Raw genomic sequence first — 22567 nt, 5'->3', positions numbered from 1 at the left:
CTGTTGCCCCCCACTAAACCCCTGACCTTATTCCCTCCCACCCCTCCCCAAGTTACTTGGACCATAGCGAACTCTCACAGAGGATCCTAAACCAAAGGAAATCCTCTTCCAAGTTCAAAGGAGAGGCAGCATACTAAACCATAGCCCCACCCCCACGGGTCTCATGCATTAATACTCTATCCCAAACCACTTAGCCAATCTCTATTCATTATCCTAAGAAAATCTCCTTTAAATAATACCACTATTACTGTTATCTAATTGTACACATGATGCTCATTGCAAAAACCTTTACTTCACAAACTACAAAAAACTCCCTTATCACATTTTCTCCTAACAATTATACAGTCTCTTCCAAGCTTCCAAGATCGTCTTCTCTAATTGCCTCCAGATGTGTCTCTAGGTTCAGCCAAGGCCTTCTTCATATGATTCAGCATTGAAACAGTCTCTCTTCCTTGTGACTTGAAGACAATTAACTTAAAAGGGAACCCCCATTTATACCAAATTCCCTTCTGTAATAATTGTTCTGTGAGTGGTTTAAAGTCTCTCCTCTTCTCAAGTGTAGCCATGCTAATATCTTAAATTGTTTTAACTTTGCTTCCAACCCAATTAATCTCTTCCACCTCACACACTTTATTCATAATTCTATCTCTTATGCCAGCACTAATAAATCTCACAATAATGTCTCTTGGTTGCTGCAATGACCTAGGAGAAAACACTCGATGAGCTCGTTCAGTGTCTTTATCCGTAATCTTTAGGTCCAGCAATAGAAGATTCAACTTAGGAATGCGATATCCAATTAAATCAGCTTTCCCCATACTCTCTCTCATTCCTTTTATCCTTATATTATTTCTTGTATTGTGATCTTGAACATCAGCCGAGTCCGTCTTGATTTCAGAAATATCTTTAAAGACTTTACTTATATCTGATGCATTTTGCATAGCCATATCATGAGCCTTACCAGCAGTCTGAGCAATGTCTGAAATTTGTTGAAACAATTCCTTTAATTGATTGCTAATTTGTTCAGACATACCTGCCAAGTCATACCTTATCATTGCAATGGGTTTGTCCCATTCTGTTTTCAATTCCTTTTTGAGCTGTTTTATCAAACCTTCAATTAAATCAGCCTCCAGACCTCATCCAAGATTTGAGGAGGCTTTGGAGCAATACTCCTGTAATTCTTCCACATCCTCCATATCTTCCTCCTCATTACTGGACTGAGGCATCGCTCCAGCTATCTTTGCTTCATCCAAATAAGCTCTAATTCCCTTTCCTTTTCGCTGTACACCTTTCCTAGACATTCTAATACTAAAAAATCTTGGCTTCAAACAGAGCTCCGGCAAAATTAAACAGGCTAAAACTAACTAATTGGCTTGGTTGGAGGGAGAGCAACAGGTTCAGTGCACCATCTTCCCTGGTGGCTAGCCACATGTGTATCTCCTTAGCTGAAACATGAAGGAAACTGAGATTGGCGTGTGTGTATGTGTGTGTGTGGGGGGGGACGGGGTTGAATTATGGAGGGGGGATAAAAGGTGAAATGACATCCTCTTCTTTCATCTGCCCCTTTTCTCCTCTTTTTGTGATTTTTGTGTGTAGTCTCGCCTCATTTTTCTCGAACAATAATCTAAACAAGAAGGAATAAATTAAATATTTGCCAGGAGGTGTAATCAGTGTTAACAAGTTTAGATGAATTCATTCCCTGCAGCTAATTTTAAGATTGTGAGTAAAAGAAAACCTTTGTGCATTTTAACTACCATCAGCCTTGACTATTTCTATTAATAGCCTTATAAATATTTGTAAATGAGTCATTTTGCTTTTATTTATTTATTTTTCAATATTACAATGAGATCTTAAATTGAAATGTAAAAGCAAGGCTAATGAGTAATACACGTGATAGAGAATTTGTCCACAGGAGTATTAAGCTTGCCTTTGCAGATCTGCTCCTGTAAAGTACAAAAGCAACTTATGTATCTTATTATGAACTTCTTAATTCCAAGGGGGCTCCTCAAATGCTGAAAGCAGGATAGATAGATAGATAGATAGATAGATAGATAGATAGATAGATAATTGAAAGCATGGGTACATATGACCAATGCATTTAATGGTTTTCTTGCAATATGAATGGACTTCAAAGCTATGTCCATTGCTTGAAATAAAAATGTGAACGATCCAGAGTGAGTTCCTCATTTGATGGTTGTGACTCAACTGATTACTTCCATGGTTGACACAGCCATCACAGATTAAACTCCACAGATGAAAGCTTTCTATGTCAACTCAAAAGACATTTTAATTGAGGCTCTCCATTTGTATATTTATATCCCAGTGTGGGACACTAGGAGATGTATTATGAAGTGATGTATATGTATGTGTGCAGTCTACCTTAGCTCTCAGCCTTGGCAATTAAGGCCCCATCTCCTACCAAATAAGTCCCTTCTATTGTGACCAGCAGAAATCTGGGTGTAGACATATAGGACTTTATCCATGGGCATCCACCATGAAAATGACATCACCAAATTGCCCATATTGGACTGGGATAAAATTAATACAGAGGGAGACTTATACAGTAATTATGAAAGCCACTGAATGCATGGCAGTTGGGATGACTATGGCTACATCAGTGTTCTGCATGGCAAACACTTGGAGTATGAATTGCAGACACTTATTTCTAAGTGGATGTGGACAATGATGCCTCTGAATACCAGCTGCAGGGAGTAACAGCAGGAGAGAGGGCATACCTTCATCTCTCATCTACAGGCTTCCCAGAGGCATCTGGTGGGCCACTGTGGGAAATAGGATGCTGTACTAGATACGCCTTTGGTCTGATGTAGCAGGGCTGTTCTTATGTTCTTAAGCTGCAGCCAGTCAAGGTTATTTAATGCATGCCTCCAACTGTTTAGGAACATGTGACTTGGGATGTGCAAACAGGTTCAATGTCGAACAGATATGATATCAACCGATTTGGTTTGATAGCTCAATGTTGAGCCAAAACCCACCCCACCTTCAGCCCAACATTGGACCGAACCCTCCCAGCCATTCAGTGGGGTTCATGAGCTCTATCTATCTATCTATCTATCTATCTATAAATTTACCATCTCGAGGGGATTCTCTGAGGCTGCGGAGGGGTGTCTCTGGAGGGTTTCCCTCCCCCCGCAGGCTTCCATTATGCCTCAAATCACTGGCACGTTCCAGGTCTCACCCCCCTCATGGTGGCCATTTAGGAGGCCACTGCACTTGCCTAATGGGCCTCTGCATGGCCATGACATGAAGCCCCCCTCCATGGCCTCGAAAAAACCAAAGTACAAAAACAAACAAACAAACAAATAATTTAAAGATAAACCTCATGAGCCCCCCGAACTGAACTGGACCAAACCAGTTTGGACTCGAACTGAACTGGGCCAGCCAGTTTTATGCACACACCTACATGCAGCTGCCTATCACACCTTATATATTTACTGTGGGAATCATAAACATAGTTGTAGCAAACCTAGTTGCCGTGTAAGTGTGAAGCATACCAAAGTCAAAAGAAGTGAGAAAAGTCTTGGTCATGCAGGACTATGATATACATTTTTTCCTCTTGATTATTCCAAACTCTTTCCTATAAAACTACCAGATGATTTGACAGTTGGGAGGAAAAATAAATCATTGTGGACATTACAGGAGGAAGCAACAACCAAAAAAAAAAAAAACCTTGTTGCAGAAGATAAATCACCCATTTTGATTTCCTTGTCCTTGAGACGTTTAATTTATGTTGCATCCTTTCTGGAGATGTAAATGTTGTGGCCAAAGCCTCATTTCAGTATTCTTTACAATATAAACATTATAATTGCAAAGGACTTTAAAATGGTTTAAACTTGTAAAGTCATTTTCTTATTAAATTCAAGGTCATACTATTGTTGTGTCTGTCTTTTTAGTTGGTGCCAGATTCTCATCATCCCCCCCCCTCCCGGTATAATGAATGATCTATATCCTGCATGCACTGTCTTGATTGTCAGGTGTGTGGGTTTATGAAGACTGACCTGTCACACATAAGACATCACCTGTCTAAACACCTGGGATATGAAATCTCTTTCCCCCAACTCTAAATGAAAACATCACTCAGCATTTACATTACAGATAATGTAAAAGATTCTATAATTATAATTTAAACTCAGCAAAAAGAGATCAAACATTAAGACATCAGTAACCACACATGACAGGTAAAAAGATCCATGGTTTTTGTTATGCTATCGTAACTTGTTGGTTCTGAAATACATATAGATATAATTTGGAGGCACAGGCACAGGCATTCTGGATTTCAATTTGTTCTTGTGGTAACTGGTCACTAGAATCTAATGGCACAATCCATCCAAAGTTAAGCACTTTTCAGTCCTATTGATTTCAATGGGATATATTTAAATTCATGCTTTAAAGGTAAATGCTTTTACTTCCTCTTATTAAAATGAATTGCTGCCATTCACTCCTATGGGGAAAATAAAATGTTGTGGTTGCAGGCAATGTTATAGAGTGACAAAACATGCTTACCCTCCAGAAAGCTGGAATGACCTTCATTGACTCCAAGGGAAGAGGCAATGGCCACATTTGCATGTGATGCAGAACTGTGGGTCCAATGGACCCATGGTTCCCCTCCCCCACCCAATCTCCCATCCAAATTCAGACATTCAGGAGAGCTCCCTATCTGCAGTCTTGCTGACTGCAGAGAGGAGGGGGAACTGGCTTCCTGGGCTTCCTTATTTACTGAAGGACAGCCCAGGCAGCCAATAGCAGCCAGAGCGAGGGAAGAACTCCATCCCTCAGCTCTGGTTGCAAAGCAACCAGACAGTGGTGCCAATGTTTGGATGTAATGCTGGCAATGTAGAACCAGAGGTCTAGATGGTGGACCTCACTACAAACTGAATGTTCAAATCACTGTCCGGGGAGGGAAACCACAGGTCCATTTTCTGTTGTGACTACAGTTACCTGCATTTGGATGTACAGATTTTGTATCTGGAGGTACCTCCATCTCTGGTTTCATGTTACATGCGAACCCAGCCAATGCCCCCCTGTGTACTTCAGCCAGAGAGAGAGAGAGAGAGAGATCATAGTCTGTGTAATACACAGACCTTCTCTCAAAGCACAGACTGTCAATCATAACAGACATTTTTCTAGTACTCAACAGAGTTTAAAGGAATATTTTATAATTTATTGATAATCCAAAACATGTCCTGAAGGGAAGAGAAATTGGTCTCACATAATGCAAAGTTTTCATTTTAAAGTGGTTTTACATGATCCAACAGAGACAACTTAAAAAGATAATTCAGCAGAATATGCACACAATGGGAGCGTAGAACAATTGGGAAAGGCAGTTTCTGGTGCTGTAATAAGTGTGAGATGAGGCAGGTGGGGATAGAAATGAAATTTCAGTGCTGTCAAAAAGTGTTAGAATGGAATTAATACAGAAGATGAATAAGCCCCAGGAGAAATGACCAAGTAGTCTTAGACATGAGCTGTACGTTACCATGTGTAATCAATGTGAAACATTCCAATAATGGGGGGTTCGTTTGCTTCTTTTAAATAGTTTAGTACACTTTTGAAATTGCCTGCTAATGCTACTAATTACAATTAAACTTGACATCAGAATGGACACTTTCCAATAAGTGATTTTAGTGTTGGAATTATCTCTGTTATCTCACTGGGAAATGGAGGAAAAAGAAGAGGGAACAAAGTAGTATGGTCCAGAGATCTTTCAGGAGCAATATTAGCCATATCAGACATTATGTTATGTGTACTTTTAGATATCTATACACAAGCCACATTTACGAATGATTGTACTTGCATTCATTTTACAAGTGAACCTGGGCACAGGCCCCTAGAAATACAAGATTCAAATAGGAAATGTACTGCTGTACCTGCATTCAACATAACATGCAAATAATTGTACTTTCATTATTTAGGCAATAGGTTTTATATTTGTTAGTTAAATATAAACATACATATATTATATGTAATTATTCATATGCATATGTAGCCCTGTGACTGAACAGAAATTAAACAGCAGACACCTTATGCTTTATGAGACAATACCACAATAGTGATGTGAACCGTCTTCATAGCTAAGGTCCCATCTCTATATTGTGCTGCTAGAATAAGAGCTCCTGCTTTTCAGCCCACAGCATTGGAGAAAGAAAGAACAGGCTCATAGCTTGGGAATGCTCTTGGACCCGGGTCTCACCCTGGTGCCCCAACTGAGGCTGTGGACAGGAGCGCTTGTTATCAGCTGTGACTGATTCGACAACTCTGCCCGTTCCATGCGGAGAATGACCTGAAAACAGTGGTACACCAGCTAGTAAATTCCAGGTTGGAACAGTGTTCCTTTTAACAGGGATTCCCAGATGTTGTTGACTACAGCTCCCAGAACCCCCAGCTGCAATGGCTTTTGCTTGGGGATTCTGGGAATTGTAGTCAACAACATCTGGGCATCTCTGTTAGAGGAAACACTGGGTTGGCCTAGTGCAATGCATTCTATGTAGAGCTGCCTTTGTACGTCATTCAGAAAATTCAGTTAGTCCAAAGTGCAGCAGCCAAATTTGACTCTGGGGTATCCTGGAGAGACAACATTATGTCTATTCTTAAACAGTTGCACTGGCTGCTGATACATTTCTGGGTAAAGTACAAAATGCTGGTTATTCCCTTAAAAACTCTGAATGGCTTAGGTCTGAGTTACCTGAGAGAGTGCCTTTCTCTACAAGATCCCCACCACTCATCAGGAGGGGTCCATCTTCGGGTGCTGCCAGCTCATCTGATGGTGACCTGAGATTGGGCCTTCTCAGTTGTAGCCCCTGAGTTGTGGCATGTACTCCCGTGGATATTAGAGGATTGTCTTCCCTGGAAGCCTTCAGGAGAGCCTTAAAGACCCATCATTTTAGCCTGGCTTTTAATGATATCTAGTTCAGATTTTAATTGTAATGAGTTTTAATCTGGTTTGAATGTCTCATTTGGTTTTATTTTAATGTAAACCGACCTGAGCCACTTTAGGAGAGGCAGAATATGAATTGAATGAATGAATGGACAAAGAAATGGCAGATTCCTCCACATGGGGGTGGAATTATGGTCCTGGGGTTCAGTTCCTGAAGTTTTTGTAATTTTCTGCCATGAAATAAGCCACATACAGTACTGATTAAATGGGTTTTTTTTAAAAAAAAAATCAATTTTTTTTTAAATCAACGGATTGTCTGATCTGCTTCAAATTAACTATACAGAGCCCTCCCACCCTGCCCTACATATCTGCTCAAAATCAAAGCCCTTTGCCAAGCCATTCCAGGTGATCTAAAGGATAGCGCAAAAGGAGGTGCTTTACCCATTTTTATGAAGGCAAAGGGCAGATTCCTTCACATGGTGGTGGAATGATGGCCGGGGGGAGGACTTCAGTTCCAGAAGTTTTTGTAATTTTCTGTCATGAAACAAGCCACTTCAGGACTCTTTTATGGATTTTTAAAATAAAATAAATATATATATATATTGAAAGCCACATGGGAGGCTGTATATATTGTATATATTGAAAGCCACATGGTAAATATACAAGGGGGGATAACCACAAAAGGGAAATGCCATACCTTCCATTGCTGGATCTGAGAAGGAGGCAGGCACAGGCTCAGCATACCTGTAGGTGGCAGCTTCAGGGCAGGGGGTACACACAGGTGGGCAGCCAGCACTGGCCACTCTGCCTCCTTTCTTCACTAATGCCTGCAGGCAACCTGCCAGCCCACACTGGAGAGCTTCAGGGAGGGTGGAGAGAGGCCATTGAAAGCCTTGCCTGCCCATCAAACAGCTGATAGGGGGGAGCTGTAGGCAGCAGTCTGCCCCAGTAGGCAGGGGCAGTTCCAATGGCAGGCAAGCCTCCTGGCTGCCCAGCAGAACTGAACTGCTCACCAGAGTGCTGTGCACACCTCCTGCCCTGTCCTGCCCTGAGGCCAGGTCACGCGAGTGCCATAGCTGCACCACCATGCAGGGATGCCAGGCAGAGTTCCACTGCTTGAGGCAGCTTGTAGGTGCTGCAGTACTGCTGGTAGGCACATTCTAATTTCTATTTATTTATTTATTATTTTATTTTATTTTATTTTATTTGTCAAATTTGTATACCACCCCAAACTTTAGTCTCTGGGAGGTTTACAATAACCTTTTTAAAGGTGCCTCTCGCCGCCAAGCCCCAATGCTTCTCTCACTGGCCACCAACAACACCACTGCCAACAACATCACTGCCAACAACATCTGGGGATCAAAAGCTGAGAACTCCTGAGAACCCCTGATCTACATGTGTGCATGACAAATACAAGTCAATGATGCCAAGGAAATGACTTAGCACTCCAAACAACAACCACACACACACACACACAATGAATGTCCTGCTTTCCTTGCACAAAAGCAGGGAAATTCTCTTTTCTTTTGCTGCATCTGATCTCAGAGACAAAAAACAAACAAACAACACAGTTGTTTAAAAGATATTATCCATAGCCCTTTGTTTCTGAAACTGTAGTAACAATAACTGAACGAAACATAAAGTTCCCTTGCATACATGTGCTGAGCCGCTTTGGGTTGTGGCCCAAACCTGGAAATTTAGTTATTAAGAAAAGCAATATCGTTTCAGATTCAGCATCCAGGAGATAAAATGTACAGTCCATGGAATGAGTTTCCATCAAAGAGAAGATTGATTAACCCATCAAAAGCTACAAGTGAAGCAAGTCAATTCCAGCAGTGCAAGACACTGCTGTGTTCCCACCTGAACAAGGCAAGATCTTGTATAACATCCTCACTTTGTGTCATTTGTATTAAAACACACACCACACACACTTCCCAACAATCAACGTCATATATATAATATATGTACATGAAACACCTCATGGGATTTGATTCTTTATGTTACCAATGTGTTTTTCATTTCACAGCATAATTCACTATACTATTTTGCATATATGTATTACAGCATTATTCTAGGGATTTAGCCATTCTTTGGTAGGCTGTCATACATGGCAGGCAACCTACATCTGGCTTGTTGACTCACACTATGCAGGCCTAGTATGTTTATGTTCAGCCCGTGAAAAAGTCTTAGTCGGAAGCTCAACAAGACAGTGAGCCTCTACAAACAATCATTTGGGGCTAGGCAGAAGCCTAGCCCAAGCTGGCCCACTGGCGGGTCACATGAGTGGAGCCTCCATTGGTCACTGCAAACCCCTGCATACATGATCATGGCAGCAGCCAGTACAGTACATAGAAGTCTGCCCAGGAATCAGGAGAAGCTTCCCACTGTGCCCTGCACTGCCAGGAGATAGGGAAAATCTTAGCATGTCACAGCCATGCTGTGATTGGCCTCATGGGGGCAGAAGGCTGGGCAAGCCCCCTTCATGCCATTACAAGCTGGTGACCATAGAGGGGGCTGTGCAGAGTGACACAGTGACGGCCCTCACAGATGCAGCCCTCTCTGATAAACATGGCAGGTGGCTGCCAAACTCTTGCAAAGGCACAGGAAGTGCACATATGATCACCAAACCAAGGTTCAGGAAACCCTTCTGCACACTAACCTGGGTTAAAACCAAAGTTTATTTTTGGGATTGATGACTTTTAGCTAGCCTGGGTTTAGGCACCTTGCCCCTGTCTACACAACCAGATAACTTGAATTAGTCTGCCACTAACCTGGGTAAGTGCCATCATATGTCGAGGCTCCATATTTATCTGTGTGGATCTAGCCATCAAAGTTTCACAGAGAGTCAAAAAGTCTATGCACATGACCACAGGGTACATGGGGGAGGGGGGGAGGCTGAGCCAAACTTACCTTCTACCCATGCAACCCTTCTTCAATGGTGGGAAGTGCAGATTGTACTCCTACACAATCCTCACTGCTTGGAGCAGCGCAGCTCTCTGGAGGTCAGGACAATGTGTCCCAGCCTCTGGATATCTCACAATGCACTGTGGGATGAGTGCAGTGTATTGAGGGAATCCTCCAGGAACCAGGCACTTTAGGCACCTGACTCTGTGTGTAACTCTGTCTGACTCTAGGTGCCTGACCCACAGGAACCCAGCACCTGTGGGTTAATAATATGCTTGTGCCCTTAACTCTGGCTAAAGGCCAGGGTTAAAAGTCAAGTTAGGCAGGTGGGCAGTGCCAGGATTGGCCCCGAATCCCAGCACTGCACATAAGCAGCCTAACTCAGGCAGGGCTGCCCTTGAATAAAGGTAAAATTTGTTTCATACAGTGCCGTCATTTTGCACCATACTTCAGACTCAAAGAAACAACTGAAGATCAAGCAAACCCTTTCTCTTTATTTACAGAATGCTTCTGCAGATTTTTCTACATATTCACTGCATCGCTTTACTTCCTGTTCCTCCTCTAAACTCCAACTCCCTGTTGCTGCTTCTAATACAACATATTGTGAACCACCCAGGGACCTTTTGTATAGGGTGGTATATAAATGAACTAAATAAAGTGAATGAAACAAACAAACAAATTTAAAATATTAAAAAATGAGAAATGGCTACTCCCAAAGTCAAAGTATTTCAAGGATGGGGCTGAAGCTCAGTGGAAGAGAAGGTCCCAGACTCAATCCTAGCACCTCCAAATAAGGCTGGGAAAGACTCCTGCCTGCAACCTTGGAGAAGCTGCGCTAGTCTGTGTAGACAATACTGAGCTAGATGGACCACTGGTCTGATTCCGAATGAGGCAGATTTCTATGTTCCTAAGTGCAGGTGCTGAAAGTTCAGTGTGGGATAACTGACAGGATGGTAGGAGTGTGCAAGATTTTTTTAAAATGTTATTGTTCCATTCATTTTTGTTATTACATACCACAAGTGTTGCATTGCTTATTTTTAAAAAAATCACATTTATTTACTTACTTATGTTCTAGTAGGTGTGGCCTGTTGTTGACCAGGCAAAGTAATTTTGCATAGATTACACTGATAGGAAAGTTCAAGAAATTAAATATATGTCATAGGGCTTTAAAAAAAATTAATGTGCTTGCACAAGATTAATGTGCTTGCAATAACATTTTACATTTGTAGGATTTTAACTTCAAACATTATTCATTTTATTGAATAATTACCATACATAGTAAATTTGAATCTGAGAATGATCTTCTGCTTCTCTTGGCCATGATCTCATTTTTGAATTATTGATTTAATTATAAATGCTAAAAACCTATTCAAAACAATAACAGTTAAAATATGAACTTTATATTCAGCATTTCTGCTTTAAAAATACATTAAAAATATTTAAACTTCTCGGCCAGCATATTCCCATTTTAAAAATAGTGCATTCAGCAGGTTTAAGTTGCAGGATTGTGTATGCAAAAAATGATATCTGGAGGTAATCAGGAAGTATTTATTATTGTTATTTATAAAAAAAATTTTATAACACCCAAAACTTATGTCTCTGGGCAGTTTACAACAAAATAAAAACAAAATAAAACATTCGTTAAGACAAAAATGGGGGTGGGGGTGGGGAACACACACATTACAACAATTTAAAAATTTAAAATAATATTTTAAACCAGCATTAAAACCAATTAAAACAACATTAATTAAAAGTAGGACTTTATTTCACACAAACTCTTAAAAATATATAATACATTTATTTATTTTTACATTAAGTCCTGCTTTTCCTCTGTGGAACCCAGAGTGGTGTACATAGTGGTGTTTATCCTCACAACAACCCTGTAAGGTATGTTAGGCAGAGAGATGACATTGTCCCAGAGTCACCTATTGAGTTTTGTGGTTGAATAGGGATTTTTACGACCCCACCCCCAACCCATTCCTCCTATGTTAACAGTATTATTGGAGCTCTAATAGTGGGGGATTGGAAGATCTCAAGTCATCTATGACTTGATTATGGATGAAGGAGTCAACCTGGTATATATCATGGAGATATGTTTGGAAGAGGCAAGTGGTCCGCTTTGATCCCAGCTTCTCCCAGAGGGTTACTCCATGGTGGAGCAGGTGAGAGGATGTGGCCGGGGGGATGGGATGGCTGTGGTCTATAAAAATACCATCTTCCATACAAGGATCCCTGTCAGAAATTTGGCCTATATTGAATGTTTGTACCTAAGTCTAGGGACCAAGGATAGAGTGGGACTTCTGCTGGAAGTCCCCACTGCACAGCAGATTCCCTAACTGAGCTGATGGACCTGGTTGCTGAATTAGCATTGGAATGGCCCAGGCTGTTGGTGGTGGGGGACTTCAATGTTCATTTTGGGACCAGGTTGTCAAGAGTAGCTCAAGAGATCATAGCGGCCATGATGACTATGGGCCTATCCCAACTGGTCTCTGGACCGACACATGATGCTGGTCACACACTTGATTTGGTCTTTTGCTCTGATCAGGGTGGTGTTCCGTGGGTGGGGACTCCTGTCATCTCCCCATTGTCATGGACAGATCACCATCTGGTTAAAGTAGGACTTACAGCCTACCCACCTCTGCAGGGGTAAAGGACCTATTAGATGGGATCCAATAGGATTCCAAGAAGCCCTGGAAGGGTTTAGGGTTCGCACTGCTAGTGATTCTGTCAATGATCTGGTGCAAACATGGAATAATGAACTCACTAGAGCAGTAGACACAATCCCTCCTAAGCATCCCCTCTGACCTGCTTTGTTGACAGCCCCGTGGTATTCAGAGGCTGAAGCAGCGAGGTAGACAACTAGAACGCAAATAGAGGAGGACTCAGCATGAATCTGATTGGGCGAATACAGAGCATATTTGAAGATCTATGCTCTGGCAGTGCAGGCAGCAAAGAAGCAGTTCTTTTCTACCGGCATTGCTTCCGCAAATTCACATCCAGCTGAGTTGTCTTGAGTTGTGAGGGAGCTAGTATGTACTCCTCTCCTTTGAATTTAAACTTGGAACCATCAGTCACTCATTGTTATATTTTTAATGACTTTGCTGATAAGATCTCTCATATCTGGGCCGAACTTGATTCCACAGTAACTACTGTGCAATCAAGAGTCTACTGTGGAGGTGTCTAGCAACTCCTCTTATGGGTTTAGATTGGATCATTTTCAGCTCTTCGCACTGCTTCGGACCATGCATCTTACAACGTGATCTCTTGCCCAGCTTGGCTTATCTCATCTGGTAATCATATTATCAGAGATGGTCTGGTAAATATTATAAATGCTTCTCTGAGGGAGGGCAGGATGCCTCCTTGTCTTAATGAGGTTATTAGACCCCTTTTGAAGAAATCTGCATTGGACCTGCACCAGCCATACCAACTAGAAAATCCCCCAGAGCCCTCAGGATTCCACTCAAGTCCATCAGTCTCCAGGGGCGGACCATTTTAATATGCTCTCCACCCTTGCAGAATGGTATAGCCACTGAAACTCTAAATCTCAGAAGGAAGTGATCTGACCATGACAAGGGCACAGACGACAAATCCCCCACTTTCAAATCATTATCCTCCTGCCAAACTGGGGGGGAAAAACCCAACAGATCCAGAGTGTGCCCAATTTATATGTTGGGCCAACAACATGTTGGGACAGCCCCATGGTTGTCATGGTGTCCATGGAGTCCTGAGCCACCCTAGACAAGGCAGCCTCAGCCTGGATGTTGAAGTCACTCAGAACAATCATACTGGTAGTAAAGTAAAGCTGTGCTGTCGAGTTGGTGTCAACTCCTGGCGACCACAGAGCCATGTGGTTTTCTTTGGGAGAATACAGGAGGGGTTTACCATTGCATTTCCTGCGCAGTATTAGATGATGCCTTTCAGCATCTTCCTATATCGCTGTTGCCCGATATAGGTGTCTCCCATCATCTGGGAAACATACCAGCAGGGAAATCAAACCAGCAAACGCTTGCTCCCTAGGCAGGTTACTTATCGCTGTGCCATTAGGTGGCTGTACTCACTACCTAATCTGAGACCACCTCCGTGAGCTCAGGCAGAGAGACAGCTGGGCAGTGGGGTGGACAGTACACTAGCAGATTCCACATTCTGTCCCAAGAGCCCAATGCCAGATACAAATACTCTGAACCGGCACTCACTTGGATAGGGAGCCTAGAGAGGAAAATAGAGCTTCTATAAATTACAGCAAACCACCCCCCGCCAGCCCTCCAGCCTATGCTGATGCTGCTCTAAATACCCAGGTGGACACAGCTGGGAAAGACTAATCTCTCCTAGCTCCCCCACCCAGGTCTCCATAATACAATGATAAAAATAATCCTAAAATGTTCAGGTTGGAGCACTGCCATCACTCCCTGCTTCTCTCTCTTTTCTTGCAGTTCTGCACACAATTATGTTCATGGACATTCCACTGACTTGAGTGATATTTAGCACATCCTTCAGGATTGTAGTAGCCCCTGTGCTTAATTCCACTTTAGATTAACCACATCCCCACTGTACTGAGCTCCTCATACTTATTTTCTCGCAATGTACTGATTTTTGATCTCCTTTCACACAGAATAATTAAGCTCCAGGTACTGTGAAATATAACAGATATTGACTGATGAGAACCAACAGTGTCGTAATGTATTCTGGCATCCATCTGTGGCCTGTTTCAATTTATGTCCTGCTGACATGCAAGTAGTGTCTAGATAGCTGATTTACAAATTCTACAGCATTTCCCAAGATACAGATTGAGATTAGGATCCAAACCTTATTGACCTTTCACTCGCTGCACTTGTTACTTTGGAAGTGAAGCCACTTCTCATTTGTTACTCTACACAGAAGTGCCTTCATTAATTTTACCTCCATTACAAGTGACAGCAGAATTGTGGCAAAGGTCATGGTTTCCCCCCCAACAAACTGAGATGGCAATTGCTCCAAAATGAAATATAGGCTTGCCATAATCCAAAAGGGATTGGAGGGTCTGTCACTTGAAGAAATCTGAAGGAATTCAGAGGGAATAGTTTGTCCTGTCAGTGCAATGCTTTTATACGAGAAGGTGTATGTTTGGAAGGGGTCATTGAGCAAAGGCGTATGTTAAAAAAATACACACAGTGAAAACAGCCTTCTTACTAAGCCCCTGAAATGAATTCTGTGATTTATGGAGGATGCATAACCTCCATTGCTCATTACTCTGTCTCTTCTTCCCCTCCATAACATCTGAGATTTCACATAGGGAGTATCACTGCCCCCGGCTCCAGATCATAGGGCATAGTTCTGGTCAGCGTAGTTGTGTGTGAGGGGGTACTTCATCCAAGCTTCCCCTCACATCTGATTGTAATACTTTCAATATCCACAGCACACATTAAGGTCACTGAGAGCGGTTCGTCTCCAAATGCCACCAGGTCGTCTGGATATGACACAGGAGTGGGCCTTCTCTATAGTTGCTCCTGGGCTGTGGAATGTGCTTCCTATAAACATTTGATGTTTAAGATCTTTACCAGCCTTTAAAAGAGCCCTTAAGACACAGTTATTTTAGCCTGGCTTTTTAGTAATTGAATGATTTAAATGGTTTTACATTGGTGCTTATTTGTGTCAACCACTAGAGCCTTTGGAGTCAGGAGGTATAATAAATAAATAAATAAATAAATAAATAAATAGAATAGAATAGAATAGAATAGAATAGAATAGAATAGAATAGAATAGGAGTTTATGCAGCTGTGGACTTCAGTGCACTGGAAGGTGGGATATGGACACTCACATTCCTCATTATGTGGTGGTCTCCTCTGACCTGGCCCATAGTGATGATGTCTTCTTCTCACTTATTTTGCTTTATCAGGGCAAATATTTGTTGAAGTAGTAATAGTAGTAGCTGCTGCTTTGATTACAACAAATGAATAAAGCTCACTCAGGTACTGCAGCACCTAAACCGGAAGTTGGTTGCATTTGGACAAATGAATCTCTTACCCTTTTCAATGGCAGATCTTAGCAGGCCTGTACAGAACACATAGAGGCTTGTGCCTGCCGGCTATTCATACAGTTTCAGGGGGACATTAGAAAGTAGTTCTTATGTGCGTGATCACTCCCGTCAGACCTTTCCTTTACATGTCGTGTGTAGCTCAATGGGCCAGGTCCAGCAGGCGTATAGTTTTAAAAGCAACGCCATCAGTTCAATCGCATTTCCCCACCCTGTATTTGGTATATGCATAGCAACATTTGTCTGAACTGTCCTAATTAAACATAAGCAGCTCATTCACATGACCTTAAACAGGGTTGGAGGAGCGCTAAGCCAGGATAGGAAAGCTGTGTGCATTCTTGATGCATGGGTGTGTGAATTCAAAAACCAAGGCAGGAGGATGGGAGAGTGATCATGTGAGAGATCACTCTCCCATCTTCCTGTCTTGCTTTTAGGACAGGATAACACAGCTTTTCGTATACGCTACGGTCACTCATACGACACAGGCTGATTGGGTAAAATCCATCCCACCCAAGCAGCCTGTGTCTGGGAAACCAAGAGGTCTCCTGACCTAGCAGATGCAGCCCCAGGTAGCCCAGATATGCTACCTGTGCAAAAGGTGAGTTAGATTCCATCCTACTGTGCTTTTTGGTCATGTGCAGTGCTGTGTCTTTGAAAACGGCCATTGGGAATGGCAGTCATAGAGCCCCAACTGCAGCATGGCCAGGGAGAGGAGTCCTGCTGCATTGCAGCAGGCTGACTTCCTGCTGCCCATGTGAAGCATTGTGAGTTTTTAAAAATTATTATTATTATTACATTTATATCCCGCTCTTCCTCCAAGGTTCCCAGAGCAGTGTACTACATACTTAAATCTCTCCTCACAACAACCTTGTGAAGTAGATTAGGCTGAGAGAGAAGTGACTGGCCCAGAGTCACCAGCAATAGGGATGTGCACGGACCGCGGAGGCGAAGTCCGATGCCGAATGTGTGTGTCACTTTAAGGGCGGTGGGTTGTACTTACCCCTCCCACCGCTTTCCCCCCTCCAGCGCTCCATTTTTAAGTGAAAATTGGGGGGCGGCAGCGGTCCTCCCTGCCACCCCTGCCCCCTTGTTGCCTGCGAAAAGCGAAAGTAACTTCTGCGCATGCACGTGCCGCTGATGCATGCCACACATGCTGTGTGGCATGCGCATGTGCAGAAGTTACTTCCACTTTTCACGGGCAACAAGGGGGCAGGGGTGGCAGGGAGGACTGCTGCCGCCCCCAAAATTTCACTTAAAAATGGAGCACTGCGGGGGGAAAGCGGCGGGAGGGTAAGTACAACCCCCCCAACCTTAAAGCGACACCCCCCCGGCATCGAACCACTGGACTGGGCCACTTGCAAATTGGTTTGCAGGTCTCTAACATGGCCTGTGGACCGTTTTGTGCACATCCCTACCCAGCAAGTATCATGGAGGACTTCCTCTATGAGATGCAGGAGGACTTCCTCCTCCTAGTCCCATGTTGAGCGACCACCTCTGCCACACTGGTTGTGTCAGTGTAGAAGCAGTGGAGGCTTGAAGAGGTGATGATCATGTGGAGAGAGGTCAGTAGAATCCTGCCTTCCCCTCAGCCCTCTCCCCAGCCCTCCCCAGCATATCTGGTCATGTAAATGACCTTCCTCAGTATAATGCTTGGGACAGAATGTGGGTAAGATGTGCTCATCCTATCCAGATCCCACCTCCCACATGGTCTTGGTTTTCACCAAGTTCACATGACCATGGATTGGGAGTTTGCACAGCTCTCCTACCCTGGGTGGGAGATTAGGGTCACATGACCTGATTAGGGTCATGTGAATGAGCTGAAGGGTTTATGTTGTAAAGCAATAGCGCAAGGAATAATAGTGCCACTTATGCCGGGCACTACCTTATTGTCAGCCAGATACTACCCTGTACAGAACTGCTCTGCTAACTTAATCTCTTCATATCCTAACTTTTCCCTGGTCAAGCAGCAGAAGTTAAAGGTGGGCTGTAGCCAAGCAATTGCACTTCCAAGTGGCATGAACCACTTTCCTCTTTGCATTTTGTGTTATGTGTGTCATTATTTTATTTGGAAAGATTTGTTGTAGAGAAGTTTATATCCAGGTAGAACTACATATTTATTTTTAAAAGTTTAAAAGAAACCCTAGAATTTCAGTATAATAGTGTATACTCCTTTGAAAACTTATTCTTCTAGACAGCCCATGACAATTGTCATTTTTAGCTCTTTATGATTTGCCAAATGCTCTGCAAAAATGCTTTCTTTTTATATAACTGCTTCAATTTGGGCCTGAAAATATTAAAGCAATTCCATGATGCTATAGTGAAAAGGCCTACATACCATTTTCACTGTAACACCTACACTGGGAAGTTAATATATTTTTTAAAATGGGTTTAAATTTCTATATTGGAAAAAAGCGAATTAACTGCTAAACCTCCATGTAATTAAAATTTCACATTTAGCCTCATAAAGCAAGGAATCTCAACATTAATCATGAAAGTCTGGTGTTAATTCACAACTTATATGTAAATAATACTAAGTTGGTAAAGAGGCTTAAAGAATTATGGTGAAACTCTTACATTGTTAAATCTAAGCACATTTGTGGCCAAACTGTGAAGGGTGAAGGGAGTAATCAAATGCCCAATGCTGAATTAAGGTAACAACATGGCATAAAATAAGTCCTTTTCAGAGGGTATGTCAGGTGAAATGAACATATGGGGCTGAAGTAGCATTGTGGGAACAGCCCACAGACTGATACATGTTCATTAGGACCTGTGAAGAGAGCATGCAAAATGACATGAGGGCTCTCTTCACATGTTCTAATGACAGTGAATAGCCCAGGGAGGATCTTGCCACAGCAATGCCGGCCCCTCCCTTCTCCATGCTCATTTCTCTATGTATAGTGTTTGGGAAGGACTTTTATTATTTCTAACAGTTTGGTGTAAGAAGATGGGGACACTAGTGTTGCAGTGGGATATCCTGATGCATAAATTTCTCCCAGATATCTGCTGCGTAAACAATATGCTTGTTCACACAACCATTTGGGAGGAGGTCAGGAGAGCTCTTACCCCATTAGAAGCACATAATCAGAACCTCTGTTCAGTTCCACAAGCCCAGGAAATAGATGAGCAAGGCAGCCATGGTGTCCAGTAGTGAAATTGGCAGCTGCAAGTCCCACTGCCATGAAAAGTCCTCTGAAGGCCCTCTGCTTTCCCAGAATGCTTTATGGTGCAAGCAGACTGAAAAGCTTCATTATGTCAGTGCAGCAGCTGCTCTCTGATTGGCCACAAAGGAGCAGGAGGTGGGTGCAGTCCTGCTTAACTCTTTCAGGATCATAGTGTGGGCTTTGCAGAGTGGCATGTACATGGATGGCAGCTGCTGTAGTGACAGTTTTCTATGGTTCCCATGTCAGGGGTGGGCATGCTCTGTGCAATGGCTAGATAGAAGAGCTGTGTAAGTTCTCACGACCAGAGAATCAAGGTAGGAGAGCTCTCCTCCATCCTCAGTGAAAAGCAGGGCAGATAAACTGAGTTACCCTGCTTGGAAAAACTTGGGCTGGAGGGATTTGCGCTGATCATGATTATGCAAAACAAAATTACCCAGCTCCTGCCCTTATTTTAATGGGCATGTGAACCAGCCAAGTATTCAGCCTCTTTACTAGTTAAAATTACAGGAGAACACATGCAAAATAGAGGAGGTTGCCATTCATATTTGCTGCCTTCAATTAAGAGTCTGGAGCTGAAGCTGTTCCTAATCCCAGTCCAGTCACAGGACCAGGATTGCTTGCTGAGGCAGCTCTATCTCCTTCAGACAGATGAGGTTGTGTGAGATATGTTTCCCTTGGTCCTCAGCCATGCCCTGTATGAGGTTTTAGTTCCAGACAAACTAACAACTTCCACTTCCCTCATAGAATCTGGGCTGAAAATGGTTTAGGCCCATAAACAACTGAACATTCCACGGCGCCTCTCTACCACAAGTGCAACAAAATATAGATTCTGCCATTTGGAAGAGCAAATGATCATTTGAATGAGTAAATAGTTGTACAGTATCTTCACAGTTATCTACAGTTTTAAGTTTTGCAAAGCATCTATTACTAATGCTTTATTTCATCTCTGGAATGCTGGTATGCCTTTAAAAAACTACATCTTTAAGAAGTATATTCTATATGCATATTTCTACAGCCAGCTTTCAAAAATTGTCTTACTTTTACTTCTCTGATCATTTCCACTTTAGTGTTTTCTCCTTCCAGTGCCAGTGGAACTTGATACTTTCATGCTGCTAAAATAATTGTCCTTCAGGGTATTTCTCAAAGGAGAGTCATTAGAAGGGCTTCACGCTTATTGCTGGCCATTTATAAAACCAGAAGGATAGGTGTTGTATGTGTAATCCAGCTATTCATAATTCCAGTTCCCTGGAACTACAGCACAACAGATAAGATAAGATAAGATACAGGGTAGTTTGGCTCCATTATAAAGTTGCACAAACAGTCACACAGTGCAATGCCTATTGGAAATAATGGGTGTTGTGTTGTGCAACTGTATTTGTGCCAACACGTCCATGCTGCTGCAGGGATGGGTTGTTCCATTCCTTTTAAGCATTGTGCAATCCCCATTGTGTCCCTACTTCATTTGGGAATAATGGATGTAGTGTTGCTATTGCTGTTGTACAAGATTTGGTGGAAATGGAACAATCTGCCTCTGCAGCAGTGGGGTTGTGCTTTGAGAAACTCACAGCAATGTGGGTAGCTCTCAAAATGTGAATGCTTCTCTGTGCAGTATGTGAGCCACTATTTGGTGCTCAGAGACAATCAGAGTAAGGAGTCAATGACAATTCTGGTGCTATAGGAAGGCAAAGGACAGGCAAGGATCCCAGTTGCAGTGGGAAGGATAGAGGCACCCAGGCCAGGAATGGGACATAGATGGCCAAGGCCATGAGGAGTTGAAGGCTAGAACTCACATTTTCCTGCTGTTGTGTGTCCACTGATACCCATTTATTCTTCCCATTCAAATTAACTCCCCTTTTAGTTGGCTTCCATGGAAAATGTTGTCAGGTTACATCTGCAAATACATACATAAGCTGTGATCTTAAAACACACATTTTGAAATGTTCTACTGAAATCAATGAGAATTGTTCTTAATTTTACATTTAATGTTTATGATGAGTTTGAATTTCATTGTTTATAGGTTTCATTGCTTATAGGGGAGCTGTCTGAATAACTTCAAAGATAAGTTGTGGTTATCACATTCAAGGAGTGTCAAGATGGTGAAGATCAAAGAGAATCAATGATCCATTCTTGTGATGCTGCCAGATTAACTCTTACATCTCTATTCACCACAACATAAATGAACAAGGGCATTGTTAATCTAACCCTTGATAATGGGGATATCCATTAAAGGAGACATAAGGAGAGAATGTATAGCCATAAGGAGGAATGGAGTGGAGCATCCAAAACAAATGTCCACTGTACCACATCAAAGACATTAAGCCAAGTGAAGAAAAAAAATGAAATTAGGTCCAGTGTTCCCTGTAATAGAGATTTTCAGATGTTGTTGACTACCATTCCCAGAATTGTCGGCCAAAGGCCATTACAGCTGGGGATTCTGGGAGCTGTAGTCAACATCCCTGTTACAGGGAAGTGGCGTATCGGGGGGAAATGGCGCCCAGGGCAAGCTCTTGCCCTGAAATGGCGCCTCCCCGCCCCCTGGCCCCCACAAACCTGTGCCGGCGGCACGGCAGCACCCCAGGTGGCAGATTGCTGGCAGTGGCGGGAGGTCACCCGCCAAGTGTGGCGGCTGTGGCGTCGATTTGGTGGTGGCGGGCAGCGGTGGGTTGCCCGCCGAGTGCGGCGGCGATGGCGGCGATTTGGCGGCGGTGGGTCGCCTGCCGAGTGCGGTGGTGGCTGGTGGCTGGCGGCGATTGGCTGTAGCGTCCTGAGCGGTGGCGGATCGCCTGCCGAGGAATGCAGGCAGAGCGACGCCGAGGCCTGCCGTCTGGCCTGGCATCGCTCTACCTGCACTCCTCGGCGGGCAATCCGCCGCCGCGGGCGATCCAGGGGGGTGGGGGGATGCCACTTTTTGGCGCCCCCCCACGTGACCCGCCGGGGTGGTGCCCAGGTCACGTGCCCTGCCTGCCCCCCCTATCATTACGCCCCTGTTACAGGGAACACTGATTAGGTCAGTTAAAAAGCCCTTATGAATGTTATGTATAATCCAGAAAGGCAATAGTAAAATATGTATTTTTGTACGCACAAACTTTAACACCTACACAACCATCAGGACCAACTGCATGGCAACAGACAAGAAAAACAACACACTTATGTCCCAGTCCAACAGCAATTACTTTTATGAATGGGGACTCCATATATGATGGTCCTCTACTTAGAATTGCTTTATTACAGTTCCAGGATGATAGAGCTCCAAGTGCAAAAAAACTCACTTACAATGGCCAAGATGAAGTGGAACATGAGATTTATTAGACTGAAATAAAGCCAAAACCAAACCTCATTTTACCTAGTTTTAATTATTACATTTATATCTTGCCTTTCATCCATGGAACTCAAGGTGGTGGTAACACTGATATGATAGTGTAATAGTGTTACACTATTAGTTTGCAATGGATAGTAAAATGCTTCATATACTTTCCAAATGCCACTGCATTTGATGTATCTGCAACAAAGTGGTACATGCCATAGATGGAATTTCGCAATCCTAACACCCTGTATGATTGGTGGAGCTGCATTTGTTTGAAGCACAGCAGTATCAGTGCTTTG

General features: G+C 43.0%; 1 long non-coding RNA gene across 1 annotated transcript; it reads right to left on the bottom strand.

The window, feature by feature from the left end:
- Positions 1–590: 590 nt before the first annotated feature.
- Positions 591–19007, bottom strand: LOC128352319 (uncharacterized). Its single transcript, XR_008320319.1, has 2 exons — positions 18867–19007; positions 591–1621 (listed from the first exon to the last, which is right to left on the bottom strand). It is a non-coding gene; the product is annotated as an uncharacterized LOC128352319 (long non-coding RNA).
- Between the last annotated feature and the right edge of the window lie 3560 nt (positions 19008–22567).

This window comes from Hemicordylus capensis, chromosome 3 (assembly GCF_027244095.1).
Source record: "Hemicordylus capensis ecotype Gifberg chromosome 3, rHemCap1.1.pri, whole genome shotgun sequence".
NCBI classification, from domain to species: domain Eukaryota; kingdom Metazoa; phylum Chordata; class Lepidosauria; order Squamata; family Cordylidae; genus Hemicordylus; species Hemicordylus capensis.
This window is presented reverse-complemented; position numbering and strand designations above follow the sequence as displayed.